Here is a 27,907-nt window from a genome sequence, read left to right as displayed (position 1 = left end):
CAAAATCTAGCAGTTAATATTGTTTAGGTATTACAAGATATGGAAAAAATTCCAAACAAAAAAGATTAGAGGTTTAAAAATGTATAAAAGTAAATTTCACAAAGAAAAACAAGAGATAGAGCATTAGCAATCAGAACAATAGCAGCATTTAATGAAGGAAAACTGCATTAAGTAAAATACCAGCAATGTTAGAGCCATCTCAAAAGTACGGTAAGTTATTCCTTGTTCAATTGTTTGAAGTTCCAATGAAAAGCAGTAAATGCAATAGACCATTCCCCTTACACACATGAACTCTCTCTCAGAAAAAATATGGATTAGAATATACAATTCAATGCAAAAAACATATTCTGCAAAGATTAAAAATAGCCTATTGTCTGAAGTTTCCATTGTATAACATGTAAATCTTCTTTTGCACCATTTGCCCTGGAAAACATCAACATTGCTTCAGGGATTGTTTCACTGCTTGCTTTGCTTTACATTGATTCCACTTCAATTCAGCATACTTGGGCTCTTGATTCGCATATTTCCTCTTATAGCATGAAGCATTTATCTTGACTATATTTTTCATCACTAGATCATGCTAAACCAAATATTTATACATAATCAGTAGATGACTACAGCATGCTAAACCATATATTCAAAAACACATAATCAGTATGTATGTTTACCACATGTTAAATTCAACTACAAGCATAAAATAGCTATACCAATGGATTGAGGACAAAAAGCAAAATAGTAGGCAGTTCATCCCAAATAGCAATGAATAATTCCTTTCCAAGAATATTTTGAAAGCTAATCGATTTAGCGGTTTTGGTTAGTATGTCGCTCAATTTCACCCCACACTATCGAAGAGCAAACAAAGAAAACATGTTGGTCTGAATTCAAGATAAAACAATACTAGTAAAAAAACAAAAGTTATAGGAAATTATTACCCAAAAAAAAATTACTCCCAATTATGATGACACATACTAGAGAACAAGTAAAAAGTTTAGTCTCAACCTTATCAACTTTGATACTTGCTAAATTATATTTGTGTTCTATCTTAGCCTTAATACTTTTCTCCTAAGTCATCAGTAAAAGTCATACGTACATTGAAAACAAATTAAACTCTTGATTTTGCAAAATATATAGTGCACAAGTTTGTCATAGATATAACAAACAAACCAAAAAAGTTAATCTATGCGAACTAACCATGATTGCATCCTGAGCTCAAGTTTGCTAAAGCAGTCAAAGGAGTCAATAGTGGAGTATGCCTTCCAAATGCTATAACATATTAATAAATAATAAATAAATCGATTAAATTCACAGTTTTCACATCAAAGTCCAATAAAAGAAAGCAAAAGCAATAATTACTTGGGATGGGGAATGACCTGAGTTAGCAAGAAACATGAGTAATTAAGCAGATGGAATCCATCCTCTTCCTAGTGGTGGTAACTAGACAAGGAGGCAAATGGGAGAGGTTGATCATCGCTTGATTTATGAAGACGCTTTCCTACTAAAAATAATTAATTGTATCCAAAAACAAATAAAAAAAATAAAGCTTGCCAATAAGAGAAAAAACTATTGCTCTAGAAAACGCTAACATTATATTAATCAAATGAATATCATATTAAGTAGTGTACATCCCATATTTCACATCTAAGTTAAAGGTAGATTTACCAAACGAATTCAATGTATCCACTACTGAAAAACTACATGAGTAGAAATTAGCTTTGACTCCATTGCTTTAGTTAAGTTGTGACTACCGATCTCCCAAAAAAAATTTGAATTAACATATCTGCAATACAGTAAAATAATTATTCGGAGAATAGAGCATGTGCAGCTTTTGGTTTTAAAGAGGAACCATTAATGATTTTCGTGTGGCTCCAAATTCATAACCATAGCTACTGCTGGAGTTTTGGTTGAGAAAGTAAACACAAGCAATGCAAATAATCACTACACACAATTGGTCTAGTCTATAACTTATGGAATATACAAAATACGATGAAGATCCATAATGGTATACTAAATTAGTTTTTTGAAGATAAGATAAAAATATTTCTAGATTGATAAATCGTGCATGGCACGATAAATTACATCACATGAACCACGACATTAGTACTAGTATTCTCAAATTGTGGACGAGAAAATTGCTTGCTACCTAAAATGGTCCTTAGCAACACAAAACAAAAATTAAATGAATTTCTGGGTATGAATATATTAGTCAAATGTCTCATTCTTGATAATTTTTCGACAATCCGCAATGACAGTAATCATACCTCGTGTGATTACACATATTGGAACTATGTGACAAAAATTATCTAATGAAAACAAATTCAAAGACCTTTCTTGGGACCAATTTAAATCATCTCTGTGTCTTACAACTTTAAAGGCTTTGTTGAATACAATCAACACAAGAAGAATCTAAACATGGAGCATTTGAACACGTTCAGATTTTGAGCACCTAACTAGATTCTACAATTTCTTCTACTCCAACCAAATAAAGACTCTAGATATAGACATTTTAACTGAACTTACTATGATTAATATCTTAAACAATATATCACTCTTGCAATTCTGGAAACTAGTAACCAAACTCACCACTCTTGTAATAAACGAGAGATTCATCATTAGGACCATAATCATCAAAGAAAACAAATGAAGTGAAAGTGTAAAAATCGAATTTTCGTGCAGATATATGTTTTAAGAGGCTTTTCTTATTTGCATACACAAACAAAGAAACTATCTTCCAGATCAATTCAGCAAACATATAAATCCTAGTAAGGAAAAAAAGGAAGTACGTATAATTGTAAATGGCTAATTGATGATCAAGAATCTATGAAAACTAAAAATATCATACCTGATAAGCAGAAATGGTAAAGAATATTTATTACATAAGGACATAATTATCAAAATGGTTTTAACATATCCCAAAAGAAGGCCAAGATAAGTATGTGAATAGTGCTTGCAATAACCAATGAACATGAAATTAAGAACTAAAATTAGGCATATCAAAATTAAGAACTATAGATTTCAACCAAATTGAGCACGTTTCATTTTTAACCAAGTCTCCTTTTCTAATTTCACTAATTTGGGAATATCCAACACTTAATTTTCTAGAAAATTTTCAGTGGATATTTTACTAGATCATAATAGTGCAAAATGTAAGTTTTTTTGAAGGAAGTTACCTTTAAAGGCGAAGGCAACAAAGATGAACACGAAGTCTGTAGGAGAGAATAGAGTTATGATGAAGCAGAGAAGTGGGATGAAACGCCTGCCCACAAGAGAACGTTGCAAACTGATGAAGCGAACAGGTGGAGGATGGAAGGTGAAGGCGAGAGAGGATGCAGCGAAGCAACGGCGGTTACCCTAAAGAGTCGATGAGGAAGGATTCGATGAGGAAGAAAGAGGAAACTATTCTTCTCGTTATTTTTTTGGGAAAATGGCCAATTTAATCCCTGAACTTTTTTTCATCGATTTAGTCCCTATACATTATTTATAGCCAATTTGATCCCTAAACTTATATTTTGGTTCTAATCAAGGAGCTCAGGGGTGATGCCACTGCATAATTTTCATCAGGTTTCTAATCGAGCAACCCAGAAGGGGTATTTTAGGGACTTCCATTCTGGAGTTTTAACCAAAAGAAGTAAATCGATGGAAAAATCCAATTATAAACCTAGGGTTTTTTCAAAAAAGAGAGATCTGGCCAATTTTTGCAGACTCGTGTAGGAAAAGCACTGCAATTAAATGAATTGGAGAAGGAATTGGGACAAAGCATACTCAAGCTCAGCTAGCGATCGAGTTGTTAACACCATCATCGGATCAAATGGTTCAGAAACAGGAAACTCGATTTATGAAGGAAACGAGGAATACTGCAATGGAGACAAAATCGTGCTATGCCACTGCCTAGAACAATGCCGAATTGTGACTGCATGAACAGAGGCAAACCCATCAAGAAGGTTTCATGGCTGCAGAAATTATGGGATAATTTTTTATATGTGCTAAAGTTTAGATTTTGCTAAAATATTTATTGAATTTTAACTATGAAATGGTAGTAAATGCAAAAACGTGGTGCTCATAAATTTTTTTAGTGGTATGATCCACCCATACCCCAAAAAATAAAGAATATAATGGGTGCAATTTTGAGGGACCTGAGAAGTGTTGAGAGAGAAAATGCAGAATTAAAGATTGAAATGAACAAGTTGAAGGCAAAAGTGAAAATATTGTTTGTGGCTTGTGTCTGTTTTTGCATTTTACTTCTTGTTATACTTGGAGGCAAGGAAAGGAAGATACAGGGTTTGCTGGAATTGAAGATGTTGAAGTAGTTTTGGACAGTGTATGGAATTTTATGGTTCATATGTACTTTAGAAATGAAGTAATTGTTGAGTTTTCATCTATGTTTACTCTATTTTGCATTTGGATTATTTAGTATTTGTAATAGTTTTTAGATCCAAGGTTGGACAAGTGAGTTTTTGGTGACAAGTTCAATGTTATTTCAGCACTGTTGACTGAAATGGAAGAATTGCAGAAGTAATGACCATTAAAAAAATTCTTGCTCAGTAGAGTCAGGACTTCAACACCAAGTGGTTCAGGAAGAGAATTCAAGAATACCTGATTGAGATTAAAAAATTGGACAAAACATTGCTTGAATGAATGCAATATATAGTCATCATCTAATATGAACATCTTCACAGCATCTAATATAACTTCATTTCAAAAGTAATCAGTTGCTCCAAAGCTGCACACAATGTTTAGAATGGTAATCCAGGCCCTACTAGCCAAAAAGAACTAACTTCGGTTGATGATCCATCACAAAACCATTTAAAACTCCCTAATATTAGTTTCCAGCAAATGCTGGGCAATAATCCAATGAGCAACCCGTACAAAAGACATTTGTTGATACAAAAGTGGACAAAAGACAACTTTGCATCTTCACATCTTCAGCAACAAACAGAGTAGAACATCTTCATCAGCAACTACTTCAGCTTACATCAATTCCATGCATCTTTACTAGTCATCCGACTCATCAAGTATCCTATGAGCCTGTAAATGCATATCTAGTGAGAAACGCAAGAACAATAGTAACACTTACAAATCACAACATACAATTTAATAGCTAAAAAACTTACTATCTATTTTCTTCTGCTCACAATAGCCATCCTGTTTTGCCAAGATTGTGCTTGACAGCAAGTACAAGTTCTTTTGCTTTGCCTGGAACATGACAAAAATAACAACACACAATCCTTTTTGACCTCTATGAGCTTTCGGTTGGTGCACTGATTTGCACATCAATTTCTTCAGCCATTTCTGCAGCTTGCATGTTGAATGTAGGAGAAACATGTTTGATAGGTACAGGCACTTTAGCATCTTTCACTTCATTAAATAACCAAATGAACAACAAGAATAGTAGTACTAATCCAAGAGAAGAAAGAACTGAACTTTATTACACTACATTTGATAGGTCCTTCATCTATCTCATTTGCTTGTGATATGCTACTGTTCCCAATCACATTACGATCTGCAAAAATATGCAAAGTTAGTAGTAGAATATAAAATAATAATTTGCAATCCTAACAATTACTTAAACCACACCAGAAACATCATGAGCATCTTCTTCTCCTTTGGCAACCATTGTCCAGGTTGTGGCATTATGACCAAGCACTTTGCATTTTCCACACCTATTAGTGTTCAAAGGTGGTTTTCTTTCACAGCTGTCATCTCCTTTAACATTCAGCTGACATCTTCTTTTAGTGTGACACTTGGAGCAAGTCATCTATGTGACACCCTTCCTAGACAGTCTTATACACTCTTTGGAATCAGGCATTGGCTCATCCGGTTCTCTCCTTCTTGTCTTTTTAGGCCTTCCATGCAGTTTCAACTTCTTTGGTGCATACATAGGGACCTTCTTAGATCTCTTCCAGTTATTAGGTCCAATAGCTGGCTCATAAGCTTTCAGATAAGCATCTGTAGATTAACATTGATGCACTAGACTTTCTAGTTCAACTCCAATCAAAACAATGCAGCCAACAGCATGCGAACAAGGTAAACCACTCAACTCCCACTTTCTGCATGTACAAGTCATTGCCTTTAAGTCAACAACAAATGTACTCCCATACATAGGTGTCACCTCAAACCTGTTATCATCAGACCACCTAACAATATTTGATCTAGAGTGCTCCTTAACCTTTTCAAGTTTTTTTTTGAATTTTTGGGCAGATAACATCATTTCTTTTTCTCATCCACTCTTCCTTTATCCTCAGCCTTTCTATTATGTATATTCTAATATTTTTTAACATATCAAGGATGGCCTTTTCTCTTGCCTTTAATATCACAGAATTAAAGTTCTCACATACATTATTAAGAAGTATGGTTGGGTGATGTGTTATCGACCAACCATTTGTGTGCACTCTCATCATACTACCTCAGCACCTCCATTTCATATTCAAATTTATTGACATATGAGGACCTTGCACATGCCCAAAACATACCCTTAAGTGTTTCACCAAGATGGTGCTTTATGAAGTTGTTGTGTAGATGTCTAACGCAATGTCTATGCTCCACTCCTGGAAGAATTTCTTGGATTGTAGAACCCAATCCCTGCCATATAAATTACAAAAAAAAGTTCACAAATTAGTCTAAACATGCACTTTTTGCAACAGTAGTATTAGAAAATATAAAATGTTTAGCTGAATGACATCATACAACCTTTTGCCTATCACTAATAAATGTCCATCTTTTATGGTCATGGATTTTAAGATTAAACTTTAAGAACTCGATGAACCATTTCCAAGACATCTTGTTTTCAGTCTCCACAATTGCATAGGCAACAGGATAGATACAATCATTAGCATCAATCCTTATAACAGTTAAGAGTACTCCTGGGTGTGGTTCTCTTAGATGGCAGCCATCAACACCAAGTACAAGCCAACAACCTTCTTTAAAGCCTTTTTCAAGGTTGCAAAACAAATATATAGCTTGCGGAATCTTTCTTTTCCGCTATCCTCATCAATCTCCGTCTCAACATGCACTGTGGAGCCTAGATTTGAGCTCAACAATTCCTCACAGTAGTCTCAAATTCTTGTGCATTTTTGTCGATACTTCTCATGAATCAAGATTTTGGCTTTTGCAAAGGTCTTGTAAACCTGACCCTTTGTGATATTTACATTCAACTCCTTATGCACATTCTCTTTAAATGCACCAACTGTAACTTTTCTATTCATGCGCAAAAAACTCCATGTAATGTCTAGCCAAAAAACCTGAGTTTGCATGTTTGTGATAGAAAGTTCTACCACACTGATGTTCTGGTCCCATTGTTCTAATTACAAATGCATCAAAATTTGGTTTTTTTGTAGCATAAGTAAACCATTTGCATTTTTATTCTTGCATTTTGCCGTGATCCTTCCTTTGTCATTTTTCTCCCAACTATGCTCCTCACCCTACTTTACAAAATATAATTCAACTGCTCTCTCAAATAGCATCTTTGTGTCAAGCAGTAAACCAACAAACAATTTAGGATCCTTCATGTCAACTTCTGGCCTGAACCTCACATATTTCGGCTTACGTCTTGAAGTGTTCTCATATGAGGAATCATGGCAACTATGTTACTCCTTTGTGTTCATGGAATCTGATTCCTCTTGGACAGGAGTCCAGTCCCCATCATAAACATCAAAGTCAAAGTCAGCAGCAACACTTTCTTTTACGTTTGCTTGTTCTTGCCTATGTGCCTATACTGGTACTTTTTTCTCTTCAGAATTTGGAATAGCAACTTTCCTTCCAATGCCAGCATTATCTATGACAATCTGGCCATCAATTGCATTATCAACAGTAGCAGTACAATTCTTAAATATTATGCCATCCTTATCTTTACTAAAATCATAGTCACTATCATGAAATCCTTCACCATTATCACCTGACTCGGATTCTACCTCATTTTCAACCTCAATGCCATCCTCTTCTTCAGTTTCAGGACCTCTCCATTTACCATTGTTTAATTCTTGGACCAGGACATGAACTGGAAGTTCATTCCTAATGAAGTCATCAAATGTGATGTCCACATTCCATAAATCCTCACTTTCCTTCTTAGTTTCACTTTCAATAGTTGGATCTATGGATCTAATATGAAACTCATTGACAACATAAAGTTCAACTTTCTCAGTTTGTTTACCTATGCCAGCCATATCTATTACATCCTCTTCAATATATTGGCCTCAGTCTCAACCCACCATCTTCAGTAGGGATTCTATACCTATAGCTGGCATCTGCATGACACCCAAGTAAATAGCCAAAATCTCTCACAGCAGCCATATTTATTTTTATGGCCAAAACCCCCTCAAAAAGCTCCATGCTACCACCCAAATATTTTCTTTTGATTTTTCAAAGTATTCCCCACCATAGTAGATATATAGATTAAACACATCCAACTCAGCATCAATTTAATTTTCAAACAAATTAAAATAATTTACACCCATAATTTGCTAATTTACAAGCACATGATTCTGCATACCATTGTCTACCTTTTTCAAAACATGAAAGCAACATTAAAAATTAAAGTTAAGGGTTAGGGACCACATGAACCCATTTCCACAAAAAACAACAAAAAAAAATTTTTTAACCACCATCAGTTACAGTACAATCTCTATTGTTTGACATAAGATAATCCCCACCAACCATGATTAAGCTATTAACATAACAAAATAGACAATATTGTAGTCCTTAAGTGTGAGAACCCGAAAATTTTCTTATTTTGTAGGCTTTATTTTATTTATTTGCACGCATTTTCTATATTTTCTTTATTAGAAAAATTTTCTAGATAATTTTTATGAGTAAATATAATTTTTAAATTATTTTTCTAGAATAAGTTAGTTCATGAGATTTTAGGAGTGTATATTGGACGTGGGACCTGCTAGTGCTTTAAATGTGAATTATTCGGCCAATTAGGTTAAGTTTTGTATACAGGAATTAATTTACTAGATGTTAAGGGGTAATTAGAGGTTACCCAGATGGATTAACATTGAAGAGACTTGGAGATAAGTTTAAACCCAAAAAGGTGACATGTGTCACTTTATGATTCAACCTTGGACTTTGACCATCTTACCTCAACTTTACTAAATAACCAAAATTGACCCAAAAATTATCATCATCTCCATCCTCTTGGCCGAAACTCCTAAGGAGAGAAAAGAAGAGAAAGCTCGAATTACTTCATCCATTTCTTGCACAAATTTTGTGATTCAACCACCAAGACTTGAAAACACTCCATAAAATCCCTTTGTTAAGTAGTATTAAAGAAGGTGGTGGAGTGGTTTGGAAAGAGGAGGTGCTAAGTTGCTACTTTTCTTGAGTTTACAAGGTGAGTTGCTAAAAAATTCTTTCTTTGTTTTTAATAATGTTAAATTAGTGGCTTTTGTGGATAAATATGTTGATTTGTAGTAGGTTTTACGATTGGAAGTGGAGTTTTGATGAATTTTTGATTTATTAGTGATTTTTCTATTTTTTATATAGTAATTATTGTTTAGTCATGGATTGATGGTTGTTATAGTGTAAAATGGAGTTTGTATGTGTTGGATATGATTGGTTGCGGAAAATTTCTGATTTGGTGCGAAAATTCCAGTTTAGGGTTTCAACTTACCCTGTTCTGCCCGGTTCTGTTCGGCCATGATAGAGGTCGAATCGGTCTTAGATTAAAACATAAAAGTTGTAGAAAATGATTTTTTATAACTGCCTGTAAAATTTTAGCTCAATCCGAGCACTGTAGCATGTGAAAAGACAAAAATACCCCTGACTGCCATAGGTAAAGTTCTGTGGACAGTGTTGACTTTTCACCAATCTGACCGCGTTTGTTCACCCTAATCCGTACTGAATTAGAATTTGGCCAAAACACAGAAGTTGTAGTGCTATGTCTTAGCTTTCCAACGGCCTTGAAAACGCCTCAATTGGACTTCGGTAGCCTGATTATTGTCGTTTAAGTATCGTGCGGTTAATCAGCCTGATTGTGAGACTCTGGTTCAGTAATTTGAAATTTTGATCTGGTTACAGTACGAACTGGACTGAGTGGTCTTCATCAAAATTGTAGCCCTTTATCTTAGCTTCGAAATAGTATAAGTTGCACACCAATTTGATAAGCGTAGCTTCGGTTGTGTCCGATACGCTAAGCGACGTCAAATCTGTCTTTGGTTTTATGGCTTGAACTTCATTTCCGGATATTTTCCTAACTTGATTTTGTTCCTGAACGACATTGAGCCTATTGAACGGCTATTGAAATGAGATTATTTTATGAGTGACTTTGGGGTTGTCTAAACTTTTAGCACCAAGCGTTCCTTATTTTCACTTTCAAGTTCTTTTGGCTTTGCATTAGTAATATATGGATTAGGTTTATGACTCGTGTTCGAGTCTCATTGTATTTTCTTGAATGTTTTAGGGCGTGCCGGTGACCCAAGGCGCTCGTTGGGCGGAAATTTGTGAAATCTCTTTGTTTGATTGGTGAGTGTACTATTCACATGATTGTTACTTCATGACTTTGTTATACTTGAAATCTATGATTGGAATGCTTGTGTTTACTGATGATATTGGTTGAGACGAGAGTGTACTTTACCACTCTTGTACTCTATGGTTTATTTGACTGTTTACTGTATCATTTGAAATTTTCTTGATTATACTTGAACTGGTGTCATTTGGACGTGTATCCAACGACTTTTACTGTTGACTCTGAGCTCAACTCCATTGGTGGTCAATTGAATTGAGCCAGCAAGGGCATGGTCGAGGAAATTGACAAGCCATGGGGACTATTTTGTGGAATCATTGGATTTGAAACTCTTGATTCCAGTATACTCGAGTATTACCATTTCTGAACTGGTTGGAGCTCGGGCCTGGTAAGGGGTATGTGAGGTGGACGGAAATTGGAGAAAAGTGGAGTCTACGGTATTGATTATTCTTTATACATTGACGGAGCGTCAATGAGGTGAGATCAAGTATGGCAAAAGTGAAAAAGGGTTCTTGAGAGCCGTCTGTATTCTTTTCTCTCATTTATTGTGTGGTGTTTGTTTTGCTCACTTGATGAACGTATTTGAATTGAGTATCATTGTGATTATGTGCTCCTTGAATGCCTGAGTGATGGTACCTCATTGAGCGAAAACTCACTCCATTAAATTTTATTTTCCTTACAGGAAATAACCTTTTGGAAACTATGATGTTTTGAAGCACGAGTTGAGTTAGTTTTAATATATTCTTTTGTAAAGCTCCTCGATGGTTGGAAAAACCCTAAATGTACTTTGATTCAAATATTTTCCTTTTGATTTGTAAATTACAAACGTATGTGTATAAAACTGTTTAACCATGTTCATGTATCATATTTGGTTTGGAAATGTTCATTCTCTAGAGTTATGTAACGTTATTTGTCTTCGATTGGGTTCTGGCTGGATTGTGACGTGGCAGTCATTATTCATTTGCGGTTCCGATTTTCATTTTTCCGTTTTGCGATTTTTGAATCGTGTAAGCGTGCTATTTTATTTTGAAACATTTTAGATTGTATATAACTGTCTTAGTAGTCCTGACGAGAGTTGGACAGGCAGTCCGCTACCTGTTTGGTACGTCTTAGGGGAAGGTGGGGCTGTCACAGTTGGTATCAGAGCCTAGGTTAAAAGTGACTTAGGTAAGTTTGATTTTTGCTTCTTAGGACCTGTGGGGACTGTGTTAAAACGTCGTTAAGTGTTATTATATTGTCTAAAATGTAAACCTTTGCTATCCTTGTAGGTTATGGCCGGAATCAGTGGAGCGGGCGGAGGTGAGCCACCTCAGAGGCGCCCACGAGTCATCGATTATCAGGAGAGGTCGGGAGGTCCGATCCTGCTGTGGTATACTACTAGCCGGACCCGTCGCTGTAGGCGTTATCAGCATTACTCTTATGCTGTCCATGTGGTTGTGGCGGTACTAGATGAGAGGAGGAGACTTAGAAGTGCCGCCACCAGGGATCACACTGAAATGCTTAGACTGAGGGGTATCATAAGTATGCAAGCTGATCGGATTGGAGAGCTCCAGGGAGACATAGCCGTGGAGTAAGAGCGAACGAATGCTTTGAGGGAGCAGTTGAGGGAGCAGTTGCATGTGGTGAACATCCGTCTTACTAATGTGGTTCGGGAGGTTAGAAACCGTTCCGGCGGCATTATTAATGAGTGCGAGGCGCTAATTGTGACGCCCCCACTTCTCCCTAAGGCGAACCAAAGGGTATCCGCGGGACGCCTGCCTAGCTCTCGCCAGGACTCAAGCACTTCCATTCAAACTAATTACCGGACCACACAAAACGGTCAATAACTTAGATACAAGAGATGCGGAAGCGTTCAAATTTAATAAAAGTCATCCGTTATCCAACCCGCACATCGGGTGTTCAACAACCATTATAAATTCCAAATATACATCATGCCCCAAGAGTTACATTCGGATTCCAAAATACAATCCAAAAGCCAAAACATAGTCAAAAGTAATAGAAACCCTAAACAAAACGTATCAGGAAGGTTTCTTCAATACCTCGCCAAGTTCAATCCTGTTAAGGAAAATAAATCTACAGGGTGAGCAAAACGCTCGTGAGGCCAAGAACACACATGCAACCACATAGTTCAGATAACAAGCCCAATAACAATTCAGGTATTATCTTGCAAGTAATTAATAACACCAATAAACTGTAACCAGAAACAATTCAAGGATATAGAAGCTCTCAGGAGCTAAGTTCCACATTTGCCGACACCGTTTATATATCTTTCCGTGATGACTCTCCGTCAACCGGATTGATATTTTCATATCCGTAGTTCACCACTTACTTCCCATCCGTCCACCATACACCACTTCGGGCCCGCACTACATTTATAAGGCGATACTATACGAGTATGCCAAGCGAGATCTCTCAATAGATCAAGCTTATCATTTAAGTCTCATGGCTCACCGAGGTTCCCGACCAAGCCCATGCCGGCTCGAGTTCCAAGGTCGGCCTATGAGTTTGGGCGTCCCCCATTTGTCATGTAAATGTCGAGGAGATTCACTCCATCGACGTATGCAATCATAGCATACCATTTCATGTATTCAAGCATTTGATAGGTTTAAGCAGACATTTCAAGTCATGTAAACCAAGCAAATCATGTTAAGCATGAGTCATTCGTTTCAAATGAGAACGAGTGCGATCAAGTACACACTCGACTCCATTTTGTCAAAATCAGTTAAGCTAAGCATGAAATCAGGTGAATCAAGCATGAATCAAGACTTTAGGGTTCAAATAGGCATACACTTGACACTCACCAAGTTATGCAAGCAAGTAAATTGGAGGAAGAGTTCAAACTTCCACAGTAGGGTCCTCTTGGAGGTCCTCGTGCGTGCCTGAGCAAATAATAGTGAATTATCACCCATATCCCAAATATCGAGGAATAATTCGTTCACTAGTATTACTCTAGGAAATTCCGTGAAAATGAACCTCAATTACTCGTAAATCGAGGTTCGAGAGAGGTTTAATAACATTCAAAAATATTTAAGTCTTTATCTAGGAAATCGGGGATAAAACGTTTAGATAATAGCAAAAGAATAAAGAGTTCTTGAAAAACTCTATTTCCTTGAAAGTTGGAAAATTTTCAGTTTTGTTATGAATCTTTGAAAAATCGTAACTCACTCGGCATAAGTCGAAAATTGGAAAACTTTATACCGTTGAAAACCTCTTAGAAAGTACTGCAAGTTCCTAGAAGACATTTTTCCATGAATCGAAGTGGAAAGTGCTCAAAAATGAGCCTAAAGTTGCTGTTCCAAATCACCCAGGATTGAGCCGGGATTGGTTTTTCGCTAACTTTGAAAATTCGGCAGAATTCACTCGTTGTAAACCAGCCCTTGAAATTTATAGATCAATTAGAGGTACAAGTAAGGTTTAGGTCAGAACAAACGGATCAAGAATCGGAGTTTCGAACACCAAGATATAGTAGCTCAAAGTTGGGAAAAATTCAAGACTGTTACAAAATTTCCAGATTTGGTTCCAACTTTGGACCTTTAGTTAAGTGCCGAAACGGACTTGGATTGACACCAAATTTTGCAGTATAATACTTCCATATGAAGGTTATCTCTCTATCAAATTTCACGGAAAAATACCCTCGGGAGGGGGGTCATTCAATCAACCAAAGTTTGGAAAAATTCTTAAGGCAATCTGTCCAAATCTAAGATTTTCAAAACGAGCAGTCGCCGTATTTTGATCATAACTCTCTCAATTTAACTCGGAATTGGGAATGGTTGATAGTGTTAGAAAATAAATTCATAGGGCTACAACTTCGCAGAAGAAATCGTTTCAAGTTTCAGCATGCAACTGGTTCAAAATCAAGGCTCAAGTTGCAGCATTATCAAATCATTTCGGCAGAACGGAGAAACAGGACAGCCGACTTCAGATGAATGGTGTGGCTCACACACATAAAACCAGGACGTGCATTATACACCGATAAAAACATGGAAACGTCTAGTTTCAAATGCCGCTAACGGCACCTGATTTCGACGTCGGAGTACGGAGTTATGGATGAAATACAACCACTGGTCTGGATTACGGCGAAACCGTTTTCCAGTTTACTAGTTTTTGAAATAAATTCGTTTGAGCAACCAAAACTCAATATTTTTCAACGAAATTTTGTACACAACTTCTACAACATGTAAACTACACAATCAAGCCATTAAATCCTCAATTTCTGCAATAAAATGACCGAACAGAGCAGGGGTAAAATGGTCAAGTTTGGCCCTTGCTCTCTACGTGAGTTTCCTGCAGTTTTTCTTCAACGAAACACTAACTTAAACACTAATCCGTCATCATAAACTTCATCAAGCACAGAATCAGCAACAACCCAAGAGTGGGAATTCATAGAGCCCACTTTTTCCAACAATACAAGCTACTAAAGTAAAGATTCCAACTCAAATGCGTAAATCAAACTCCATAAACAAGTTTAAGAAGTTAGATGGCTACCTACTTTGATGGCTGTTCAAATCAGAAAATTTCGGTCCCTATGAAGCCTGAAGACAGTCGTGAAACTCCTCCCTTTTCCAGCCTAAGTTGTTGTCCAAGTGAAAAGCTAAACGAATGTGAAGTTTGGTGAGAATCTATGGAAGTTTTGGTAGGAATTTGGTTGAGTTTTAGAAGAAAAGAAATGGTGACTTTGGTTGTTCCTTTGCTGCAGTCTAGCCGGCCATTGTAGCAGAGAAAAGGAAATGAATTTCGGCTCTGTAGCCTTTGCGTACAAAAGACGCTTGACGTCAAATCCTTTGATACGTCAAATCAATTTTTAACTAGTACCCTACGCGCGCGTTTTGTATCCGATTTCTCTTACGTTTGTTGCACTAGTGCACTAAACCTCTAGGGCCCTTACATTCATATAAATACTATTCATTCTTAATTGTCCCAAAATAATGGTCCAAAGTCCCTCAATTAAGCGCGCACGTGAAAACACGTATTTCTAATTTAGGCGTAATAAAAATTAAAACCTTTGAAAAATTCTTATAACGATCGTACCACTAGTTATTACTTGTGTGTTTAAATCTAAAATTGTCTATTTTAGGTCCATTGTATAGGTCTTAAATTTTTAGCTTATTGTAATCCCAATTGGCTAAAGTGTTTGGACACGTTTTCACCTTTTCACTAAACAAGCTTATAAGAAAATAATTTTTGAAACGAGACACTTTAAAAAAATATAACGAAGCTATAAAACAATGTACTTAGGTCTAATAGGCTAGAAAATATTATTCGTGGCAAAAATCCAAATAAATAATTATTTTAGCCAAAATTAGGGATTTTAAAATAATGGAATTTTACGAGTACTCACGTGAATTGAGTATAAATTCCTCCATTAACCTTTCTTAATCTATTATTGATCGTTCTTAATTCTCCAATATTAATACACTCCCGATTCAAGTATAGCCTAGAAAAACGTGTACCCGTCATTCCGGACTAAACAAATTTTCGAAAAGCGAATTTTTCAACAAAACGCTTTAAAAATATACAGAGGTGTCATTCCATATAAATGGATTTAAAATGGTCGAAATAAATAATTCGAAAAAAATGAGTGAATAATCATTTAAATATTCCAGTAATATTCTATAAAAAAAAATAAGAAAATTTTCGGGTCCTCACATCCTCCCCTTCTTGAAAGGAATTTCGTCCTCGAAATTCATATTTAGAACAATATCATTTCCTTCATGGTTAAGCCTATCAGATCAATCATTGACTTACATTTTCCAACTCACTCCAAATCATGAGTTGATTACTTTCTTCCGGGAAATTTTAACTTTCAGAAGGCATATACAATTACCTCATCATATATTATTAATATATATTCTAACCCATCCTTTGAACCATCTGTATAAATCACAAAATCACCTCATCCGCTCGGTAAAGCCAACACAAGTGCACTGATTAAACGATTTTCACCTTCAAATTCTTCCTCACATTTAGAATCTCAAATAACTTGCCAAGTCTCGTATCCTTAGAAGCCCCTGATCAAACCAAGGAAATATTCGACTACCTCTAAGAACTCCAAATTTCGGTAGGATTTTCTAGTCATTTCCTCTTAAACAGCTTCCACTTAAGCTGAGTTAACAACAATTTCTTCCTTAGATATTATATAACTTAGAAAGGCTATTTCTTCCCATTGAACTCACATTTATTGGACTTAACAAAAGTTAGCGTTCTCTCGGGGTTTGTAAAACTACCATCAGGTATTTTTTTCATGATCTTCTCAAACTTTAGGGTATATCAATACATCATCAATAAATGCCATCATAGATTAATCCTATTACGATTTAAAACCTTGATGCATTAATGCAATAATTGCTGCTAATACATTAGTCAACCCAATTGGCATAACTGAAAATTCAAGCATCCCCATCTTGAATTGGAAGTGGTTAAGCACATCAGTTTCTAGGATTCCCGGTTGGTAGTAACTCTACTTTAAATCTCTTATTCGCTGCTCTTGACCCTTGATTATAATTCTCGTTTATGTGAGGCTATGGAGTATTTGTTCTTAATAGTCTCATCGTTCAAATCTCAATAATCTATGTATATATAGCCTCAAGCGTCCATTCCAAATATAACATCCGGTCCCTAATCGTTAGGCTCATTCAAGCCATCAAATATTTCCTTTCACTCACCCAAATCTCACAACTTTTAATATCTCAAATTGGCGATTAAACATTGGATCCCATCATCAACCCTAAGTTCTCGATTTTTTTTTTCCAGAATTCAGCCAATTTAGTTTGGAATTCCAACTCCTTGTGAAGAATTTCTATTTCTATACGCATCTCTTCCAAACTTTTCATTCATCTATTTTCTTAATCCTGACTGTTAGCCTATCAACAGCTCAAGCATCTAAATAAGTAGCAAATCAGAATTTGAAACTCAACTATCCACAACCTGTAAATTCTCACGCATCTAAGTCATCCAGGTATATTTAATCTTCCCTCTCCTCGAATGGTACTTAAGAAAATCCACACACACGACTAAAGTAATACCTCTTGATATAATGATATGTACTTCCATTCTAAGGTTTTACTCCTGTGTGTAGTGAAACCATAAATTACACGCCATATGAAACAAGTTCCAAATCCTAAAAAAAAAACTGTTACGCACTAGCAGGACCAAAATCCCTTTCCTCAAAATTTTGTCTAAATCAAACCAATCATGACTTACAAGATAAGGTCAAGACTTTTGATGTATTTTGAATGTATCTGTGGCAAAATGCGATTCAAAATTTTCAAAATTAGAGTTAAAGATACAAATTTTTCTTCAGGACCCAAAACTAAATTTTCTTAGTAAGAGATTTCAAATAATGTTTAACCACAATCATCAATACATATTTAAAATCTCTCAAATAGATTTAAGAATATTAATCATGCAACTTAATGCATGATTTTTAAAACATATACATAATAATCATAACATATACATGGAGGGTGTTCCAACACTTTTCCTCAAAGTTTCGAGTTAAATCTATGTTCGAGTAAGGCGTATATTTTAGAAAATGCCTTTAAGAAAGATAGGTAAACATGTAGGTTCATATTCGCATAACCTGTGATCCAATACCTTTACCACCCTTTTATCCAACCAAGAGTTAACTCTACTGGTACATAAAATCCAATCATTTCTAATATCTGATTCATAACAAATAGGCATTCATGTTCCTAAGAAAGATTCGAACTTGAACTCTATCTGATTTCGAGTTTCAAACGAGTTCAAAATGTGTAATGTGTATACATATACATATATATATATATATATATATATATATATATATAAATTTTGTGAAAAGTAAAACAAGTGAATCTGGGTATAGTATTAGTCAAGTAAAATTGAAAGTGCTTTTGTTCAAGTAGAACAAATTGGTAATGAGTTCAGGTCATCTCACCAACCCACGAAATACTTTTGGAGTTCAAACTTTCACAAAAGTTGAAATATGGCCACAGGACCAATCATAATATACGTATAAAGCAGTTATTAAAATTTCACACAGGAAAATCTCACAAGTTCCCAACTAGGTTAATCCATTATACACTGGTAGATCTAATCTTCTGGTTTTTTTCTCGATTCATATTCAGTACTAGAATCTCATTAAATTATATAAGACTATCCATCAATTTTTCTCACGAGTACAGGGTTGTCTAAGTCCTCGGCCACGACCCCTTTTTCCTATTCCTGCTACCATACTTAATAGGAGTCTATAAGCGCAAGAAAAGGAATAATTAATCATAAAAGAACTTAATGCATATACAAGTTACAAAAATATTTAGAATCAAGACATGATTCTTTACATGTATCGAAGGTTATAGTACGAGTTAAGAAGTCACAAAACAAGCCCAATATGTCAAATACTGTATATAGGCAATTAAGGGTCACAAAATGTAGAAGTATATGCAAGCGGGATACAAAAGGTCTCACGGCGTGCACCACCCTTCCTAAGTCCTTAATTAAACCAATGGGTCCGAATATCACTAATTTCAATCAGATCACACGCCTTTACGAAATTAGATCCAATCAAACCATAACACAAGCGGAAACCAAAGGTTATCCATTCGAAGTTCAAAATCTTTAATAAGCAAGCCACCAACCAGAGCACCATCATCTCCAAGAATAACTAGTCTTAGGGTTTTATAGTTAAAGTCTCAAGCTCCAAGTTCAAACCCAAGAAATAAGTACAACTTGCTAACTTACGTGTCAAATGGAAACCAAGTCAATTCACACTAACTGTGTGTTCTTGAATGCGGTTACTCTATATCTCAAAGTTCCCTCAATCTGTACACCTAAAGATAGGCTCACCCTTCTTGAAAACCAAGAATTTTAAAAGATAAGAAGAGTATTTAAAGTAACAAAAATCTTATCAAGTTCAAGATTTTTATTATAAAAACATAAGTTCGCCGTTCTTCCGAAAATTCAAGATATTTTTATTATTTATTTATTTATTTTTTTTGTAAAGCATAGATGAATTCAAGTGTGAGAATACACCAGTATACAATCAAGGGGGAAAATCTAGTTTAGAAAATTTTAACCTTGTATCAGCCCATCACATACAAAATTTCAACAAACTCATCAGTTATTCATAGATTTTAAATTGAAATTCAAGTAAAATTCACATATTTACCAAAATCGAAGAATTACACATACTTAAAGCATATATATATTATTTCCAATTATCGTTTGAAAATAAAACTAGTACATCCCCATTTTTCCTTTAGAATTTCAAAGCATAATTTCTCTAGGAGGTAAATGAGCAGGAAAATGCATTTTATACCTTTGAAACTCTTTCATCTGGGTTCACAATCACGATACATGGAGTTTGACCATCAAATCTCGGTCTCTTATCTGCTTTATCCAGCACTAATAATTGTCTCACTTCTTTCCACACTTACAAGTATAACAATAATTCAAATTCGTCCAATCTTTCACTACTAATCTCTCATCCCATATTTTCCTTCAATATAACATCAGCTAATTCCTCAATTTTTATTTCTACAAGTCCCAAGTAAGAAACTCTCAAGTAACCAATTTCTTTAACCCGTAGGATACAATAGACCCTCTAGTTCACATAATATTCAAATTAATCCCACAGTCAGGCATCCTAAATTTTAAGCCTAGGATACACTATAAGATCTAAAGCCTATGCTCTGATACCAACTGTGACGCCCCCACTTCTCCCTAAGGCGAACCAAAGGGTATCCGCGGGACGCCTGCCTAGCTCTCGCCAGGACTCAAGCAATTCCATTCAAACTTATTACCGGACCACACAAAACGGTTAATAACTTAGATACAAGAGATGCGGAAGCGTTCAAATTTAATAAAAGTCATCCGTTATCCAACCCGCACATCGGGTGTTCAACAACCATTATAAATTCCAAATATACATCATGCCCCAAGAGTTACATTCGGATTCCAAAATACAATCCAAAAGCCAAAACATAGTCAAAAGTAATAGAAACCCTAAACAAAACGTATCAGGAAGGTTTCTTCAATACCTCGCCAAGTTCAATCCTGTTAAGGAAAACAAATCTACAGGGTGAGCAAAACGCTCGTGAGGCCAAGAACACACATGCAACCACATAGTTCAGATAACAAGCCCAATAACAATTCAGGTATTATCTTGCAAGTAATTAATAACACCAATAAACTGTAACCAGAAACAATTCAAGGATATAGAAGCTCTCAGGAGCTAAGTTCCACATTTGCCGACACCGTTTATATATCTTTCCGTGATGACTCTCCGTCAACCGGATTGATATTTTCATATCCGTAGTTCACCACTTACTTCCCATCCGTCCACCATACACCACTTCGGGCCCGCACTACATTTATAAGGCGATACTATACGAGTATGCCAAGCGAGATCTCTCAATAGATCAAGCTTATCATTTAAGTCTCATGGCTCACCGAGGTTCCCGACCAAGCCCATGCCGGCTCGAGTTCCAAGGTCGGCCTATGAGTTTGGGCGTCCCCCATTTGTCATGTAAATGTCGAGGAGATTCACTCCATCGACGTATGCAATCATAGCATACCATTTCATGTATTCAAGCATTTGATAGGTTTAAGCAGACATTTCAAGTCATGTAAACCAAGCAAATCATGTTAAGCATGAGTCATTCGTTTCAAATGAGAACGAGTGCGATCAAGTACACACTCGACTCCATTTTGTCAAAATCAGTTAAGCTAAGCATGAAATCAGGTGAATCAAGCATGAATCAAGACTTTAGGGTTCAAATAGGCATACACTTGACACTCACCAAGTTATGCAAGCAAGTAAATTGGAGGAAGAGTTCAAACTTCCACAGTAGGGTCCTCTTGGAGGTCCTCGTGCGTGCCTGAGCAAATAATAGTGAATTATCACCCATATCCCAAATATCGAGGAATAATTCGTTCACTAGTATTACTCTAGGAAATTCCGTGAAAATGAACCTCAATTACTCGTAAATCGAGGTTCGAGAGAGGTTTAATAACATTCAAAAATATTTAAGTCTTTATCTAGGAAATCGGGGATAAAACGTTTAGATAATAGCAAAAGAATAAAGAGTTCTTGAAAAACTCTATTTCCTTGAAAGTTGGAAAATTTTTAGTTTTGTTATGAATCTTTGAAAAATCGTAACTCACTCGGCATAAGTCGAAAATTGGAAAACTTTATACCGTTGAAAACCTCTTAGAAAGTACTGCAAGTTCCTAGAAGACATTTTTCCATGAATCGAAGTGGAAAGTGCTCAAAAATGAGCCTAAAGTTGCTGTTCCAAATCACCCAGGATTGAGCCGGGATTGGTTTTTCGCTAACTTTGAAAATTCGGCAGAATTCACTCGTTGTAAACCAGCCCTTGAAATTTATAGATCAATTAGAGGTACAAGTAAGGTTTAGGTCAGAACAAACGGATCAAGAATCGGAGTTTCGAACACCAAGATATAGTAGCTCAAAGTTGGGAAAAATTCAAGACTGTTACAAAATTTCCAGATTTGGTTCCAACTTTGGACCTTTAGTTAAGTGCCGAAACGGACTTGGATTGACACCAAAGTTTGCAGTATAATACTTCCATATGAAGGTTATCTCTCTATCAAATTTCACGGAAAAATACCCTCGGGAGGGGGGTCATTCAATCAACCAAAGTTTGGAAAAATTCTTAAGGCAATCTGTCCAAATCTAAGATTTTCAAAACGAGCAGTCGCCGTATTTTGATCATAACTCTCTCAATTTAACTCGGAATTGGGAATGGTTGATAGTGTTAGAAAATAAATTCATAGGGCTACAACTTCGCAGAAGAAATCGTTTCAAGTTTCAGCATGCAACTGGTTCAAAATCAAGGCTCAAGTTGCAGCATTATCAAATCATTTCGGCAGAACGGAGAAACAGGACAGCCGACTTCAGATGAATGGTGTGGCTCACACACATAAAACCAGGACGTGCATTATACACCGATAAAAACATGGAAACGTCTAGTTTCAAATGCCGCTAACGGCACCTGATTTCGACGTCGGAGTACGGAGTTATGGATGAAATACAACCACTGGTCTGGATTACGGCGAAACCGTTTTCCAGTTTACTAGTTTTTGAAATAAATTCGTTTGAGCAACCAAAACTCAATATTTTTCAACGAAATTTTGTACACAACTTCTACAACATGTAAACTACACAATCAAGCCATTAAATCCTCAATTTCTGCAATAAAATGACCGAACAGAGCAGGGGTAAAATGGTCAAGTTTGGCCCTTGCTCTCTACGTGAGTTTCCTGCAGTTTTTCTTCAACGAAACACTAACTTAAACACTAATCCGTCATCATAAACTTCATCAAGCACAGAATCAGCAACAACCCAAGAGTGGGAATTCATAGAGCCCACTTTTTCCAACAATACAAGCTACTAAAGTAAAGATTCCAACTCAAATGCGTAAATCAAACTCCATAAACAAGTTTAAGAAGTTAGATGGCTACCTACTTTGATGGCTGTTCAAATCAGAAAATTTCGGTCCCTATGAAGCCTGAAGACAGTCGTGAAACTCCTCCCTTTTCCAGCCTAAGTTGTTGTCCAAGTGAAAAGCTAAACGAATGTGAAGTTTGGTGAGAATCTATGGAAGTTTTGGTAGGAATTTGGTTGAGTTTTAGAAGAAAAGAAATGGTGACTTTGGTTGTTCCTTTGCTGCAGTCTAGCCGGCCATTGTAGCAGAGAAAAGGAAATGAATTTCGGCTCTGTAGCCTTTGCGTACAAAAGACGCTTGACGTCAAATCCTTTGATACGTCAAATCAATTTTTAACTAGTACCCTACGCGCGCGTTTTGTATCCGATTTCTCTTACGTTTGTTGCACTAGTGCACTAAACCTCTAGGGCCCTTACATTCATATAAATACTATTCATTCTTAATTGTCCCAAAATAATGGTCCAAAGTCCCTCAATTAAGCGCGCACGTGAAAACACGTATTTCTAATTTAGGCGTAATAAAAATTAAAACCTTTGAAAAATTCTTATAACGATCGTACCACTAGTTATTACTTGTGTGTTTAAATCTAAAATTGTCTATTTTAGGTCCATTGTATAGGTCTTAAATTTTTAGCTTATTGTAATCCCAATTGGCTAAAGTGTTTGGACACGTTTTCACCTTTTCACTAAACAAGCTTATAAGAAAATAATTTTTGAAACGAGACACTTTAAAAAAATATAACGAAGCTATAAAACAATGTACTTAGGTCTAATAGGCTAGAAAATATTATTCGTGGCAAAAATCCAAATAAATAATTATTTTAGCCAAAATTAGGGATTTTAAAATAATGGAATTTTACGAGTACTCACGTGAATTGAGTATAAATTCCTCCATTAACCTTTCTTAATCTATTATTGATCGTTCTTAATTCTCCAATATTAATACACTCCCGATTCAAGTATAGCCTAGAAAAACGTGTACCCGTCATTCCGGACTAAACAAATTTTCGAAAAGCGAATTTTTCAACAAAACGCTTTAAAAATATACAGAGGTGTCATTCCATATAAATGGATTTAAAATGGTCGAAATAAATAATTCGAAAAAAATGAGTGAATAATCATTTAAATATTCCAGTAATATTCTATAAAAAAAAATAAGAAAATTTTCGGGTCCTCACATCCTCCCCTTCTTGAAAGGAATTTCGTCCTCGAAATTCATATTTAGAACAATATCATTTCCTTCATGGTTAAGCCTATCAGATCAATCATTGACTTACATTTTCCAACTCACTCCAAATCATGAGTTGATTACTTTCTTCCGGGAAATTTTAACTTTCAGAAGGCATATACAATTACCTCATCATATATTATTAATATATATTCTAACCCATCCTTTGAACCATCTGTATAAATCACAAAATCACCTCATCCGCTCGGTAAAGCCAACACAAGTGCACTGATTAAACGATTTTCACCTTCAAATTCTTCCTCACATTTAGAATCTCAAATAACTTGCCAAGTCTCGTATCCTTAGAAGCCCCTGATCAAACCAAGGAAATATTCGACTACCTCTAAGAACTCCAAATTTCGGTAGGATTTTCTAGTCATTTCCTCTTAAACAGCTTCCACTTAAGCTGAGTTAACAACAATTTCTTCCTTAGATATTATATAACTTAGAAAGGCTATTTCTTCCCATTGAACTCACATTTATTGGACTTAACAAAAGTTAGCGTTCTCTCGGGGTTTGTAAAACTACCATCAGGTATTTTTTTCATGATCTTCTCAAACTTTAGGGTATATCAATACATCATCAATAAATGCCATCATAGATTAATCCTATTACGATTTAAAACCTTGATGCATTAATGCAATAATTGCTGCTAATACATTAGTCAACCCAATTGGCATAACTGAAAATTCAAGCATCCCCATCTTGAATTGGAAGTGGTTAAGCACATCAGTTTCTAGGATTCCCGGTTGGTAGTAACTCTACTTTAAATCTCTTATTCGCTGCTCTTGACCCTTGATTATAATTCTCGTTTATGTGAGGCTATGGAGTATTTGTTCTTAATAGTCTCATCGTTCAAATCTCAATAATCTATGTATATATAGCCTCAAGCGTCCATTCCAAATATAACATCCGGTCCCTAATCGTTAGGCTCATTCAAGCCATCAAATATTTCCTTTCACTCACCCAAATCTCACAACTTTTAATATCTCAAATTGGCGATTAAACATTGGATCCCATCATCAACCCTAAGTTCTCGATTTTTTTTTTCCAGAATTCAGCCAATTTAGTTTGGAATTCCAACTCCTTGTGAAGAATTTCTATTTCTATACGCATCTCTTCCAAACTTTTCATTCATCTATTTTCTTAATCCTGACTGTTAGCCTATCAACAGCTCAAGCATCTAAATAAGTAGCAAATCAGAATTTGAAACTCAACTATCCACAACCTGTAAATTCTCACGCATCTAAGTCATCCAGGTATATTTAATCTTCCCTCTCCTCGAATGGTACTTAAGAAAATCCACACACACGACTAAAGTAATACCTCTTGATATAATGATATGTACTTCCATTCTAAGGTTTTACTCCTGTGTGTAGTGAAACCATAAATTACACGCCATATGAAACAAGTTCCAAATCCTAAAAAAAAAACTGTTACGCACTAGCAGGACCAAAATCCCTTTCCTCAAAATTTTGTCTAAATCAAACCAATCATGACTTACAAGATAAGGTCAAGACTTTTGATGTATTTTGAATGTATCTGTGGCAAAATGCGATTCAAAATTTTCAAAATTAGAGTTAAAGATACAAATTTTTCTTCAGGACCCAAAACTAAATTTTCTTAGTAAGAGATTTCAAATAATGTTTAACCACAATCATCAATACATATTTAAAATCTCTCAAATAGATTTAAGAATATTAATCATGCAACTTAATGCATGATTTTTAAAACATATACATAATAATCATAACATATACATGGAGGGTGTTCCAACACTTTTCCTCAAAGTTTCGAGTTAAATCTATGTTCGAGTAAGGCGTATATTTTAGAAAATGCCTTTAAGAAAGATAGGTAAACATGTAGGTTCATATTCGCATAACCTGTGATCCAATACCTTTACCACCCTTTTATCCAACCAAGAGTTAACTCTACTGGTACATAAAATCCAATCATTTCTAATATCTGATTCATAACAAATAGGCATTCATGTTCCTAAGAAAGATTCGAACTTGAACTCTATCTGATTTCGAGTTTCAAACGAGTTCAAAATGTGTAATGTGTATACATATACATATATATATATATATATATATATATATATATATAAATTTTGTGAAAAGTAAAACAAGTGAATCTGGGTATAGTATTAGTCAAGTAAAATTGAAAGTGCTTTTGTTCAAGTAGAACAAATTGGTAATGAGTTCAGGTCATCTCACCAACCCACGAAATACTTTTGGAGTTCAAACTTTCACAAAAGTTGAAATATGGCCACAGGACCAATCATAATATACGTATAAAGCAGTTATTAAAATTTCACACAGGAAAATCTCACAAGTTCCCAACTAGGTTAATCCATTATACACTGGTAGATCTAATCTTCTGGTTTTTTTCTCGATTCATATTCAGTACTAGAATCTCATTAAATTATATAAGACTATCCATCAATTTTTCTCACGAGTACAGGGTTGTCTAAGTCCTCGGCCACGACCCCTTTTTCCTATTCCTGCTACCATACTTAATAGGAGTCTATAAGCGCAAGAAAAGGAATAATTAATCATAAAAGAACTTAATGCATATACAAGTTACAAAAATATTTAGAATCAAGACATGATTCTTTACATGTATCGAAGGTTATAGTACGAGTTAAGAAGTCACAAAACAAGCCCAATATGTCAAATACTGTATATAGGCAATTAAGGGTCACAAAATGTAGAAGTATATGCAAGCGGGATACAAAAGGTCTCACGGCGTGCACCACCCTTCCTAAGTCCTTAATTAAACCAATGGGTCCGAATATCACTAATTTCAATCAGATCACACGCCTTTACGAAATTAGATCCAATCAAACCATAACACAAGCGGAAACCAAAGGTTATCCATTCGAAGTTCAAAATCTTTAATAAGCAAGCCACCAACCAGAGCACCATCATCTCCAAGAATAACTAGTCTTAGGGTTTTATAGTTAAAGTCTCAAGCTCCAAGTTCAAACCCAAGAAATAAGTACAACTTGCTAACTTACGTGTCAAATGGAAACCAAGTCAATTCACACTAACTGTGTGTTCTTGAATGCGGTTACTCTATATCTCAAAGTTCCCTCAATCTGTACACCTAAAGATAGGCTCACCCTTCTTGAAAACCAAGAATTTTAAAAGATAAGAAGAGTATTTAAAGTAACAAAAATCTTATCAAGTTCAAGATTTTTATTATAAAAACATAAGTTCGCCGTTCTTCCGAAAATTCAAGATATTTTTATTATTTATTTATTTATTTTTTTTGTAAAGCATAGATGAATTCAAGTGTGAGAATACACCAGTATACAATCAAGGGGGAAAATCTAGTTTAGAAAATTTTAACCTTGTATCAGCCCATCACATACAAAATTTCAACAAACTCATCAGTTATTCATAGATTTTAAATTGAAATTCAAGTAAAATTCACATATTTACCAAAATCGAAGAATTACACATACTTAAAGCATATATATATTATTTCCAATTATCGTTTGAAAATAAAACTAGTACATCCCCATTTTTCCTTTAGAATTTCAAAGCATAATTTCTCTAGGAGGTAAATGAGCAGGAAAATGCATTTTATACCTTTGAAACTCTTTCATCTGGGTTCACAATCACGATACATGGAGTTTGACCATCAAATCTCGGTCTCTTATCTGCTTTATCCAGCACTAATAATTGTCTCACTTCTTTCCACACTTACAAGTATAACAATAATTCAAATTCGTCCAATCTTTCACTACTAATCTCTCATCCCATATTTT

At 35.3% G+C, this 27,907-nt stretch overlaps 2 long non-coding RNA genes across 2 annotated transcripts; both read right to left on the bottom strand.

Annotated features, from left to right (window-relative positions):
* Positions 1-12,300: 12,300 nt before the first annotated feature.
* On the bottom strand, positions 12,301-14,974 carry LOC113769552. Its single transcript, XR_003468164.1, has 3 exons — positions 14,942-14,974; positions 13,258-13,335; positions 12,301-12,511 (listed from the first exon to the last, which is right to left on the bottom strand). It is a non-coding gene; the product is annotated as an uncharacterized LOC113769552 (long non-coding RNA).
* Positions 14,975-20,277: 5,303 nt separating this feature from the next.
* On the bottom strand, positions 20,278-22,951 carry LOC113769544. Its single transcript, XR_003468162.1, has 3 exons — positions 22,919-22,951; positions 21,235-21,312; positions 20,278-20,488 (listed from the first exon to the last, which is right to left on the bottom strand). It is a non-coding gene; the product is annotated as an uncharacterized LOC113769544 (long non-coding RNA).
* Between the last annotated feature and the right edge of the window lie 4,956 nt (positions 22,952-27,907).

Source organism: Coffea eugenioides, chromosome 4, assembly GCF_003713205.1.
Source record: "Coffea eugenioides isolate CCC68of chromosome 4, Ceug_1.0, whole genome shotgun sequence".
Lineage (NCBI taxonomy): Eukaryota > Viridiplantae > Streptophyta > Magnoliopsida > Gentianales > Rubiaceae > Coffea > Coffea eugenioides.
The sequence above is the reverse complement of the archived record's forward strand: the minus strand, read 5'-3'. Positions and strand labels throughout refer to the sequence as shown.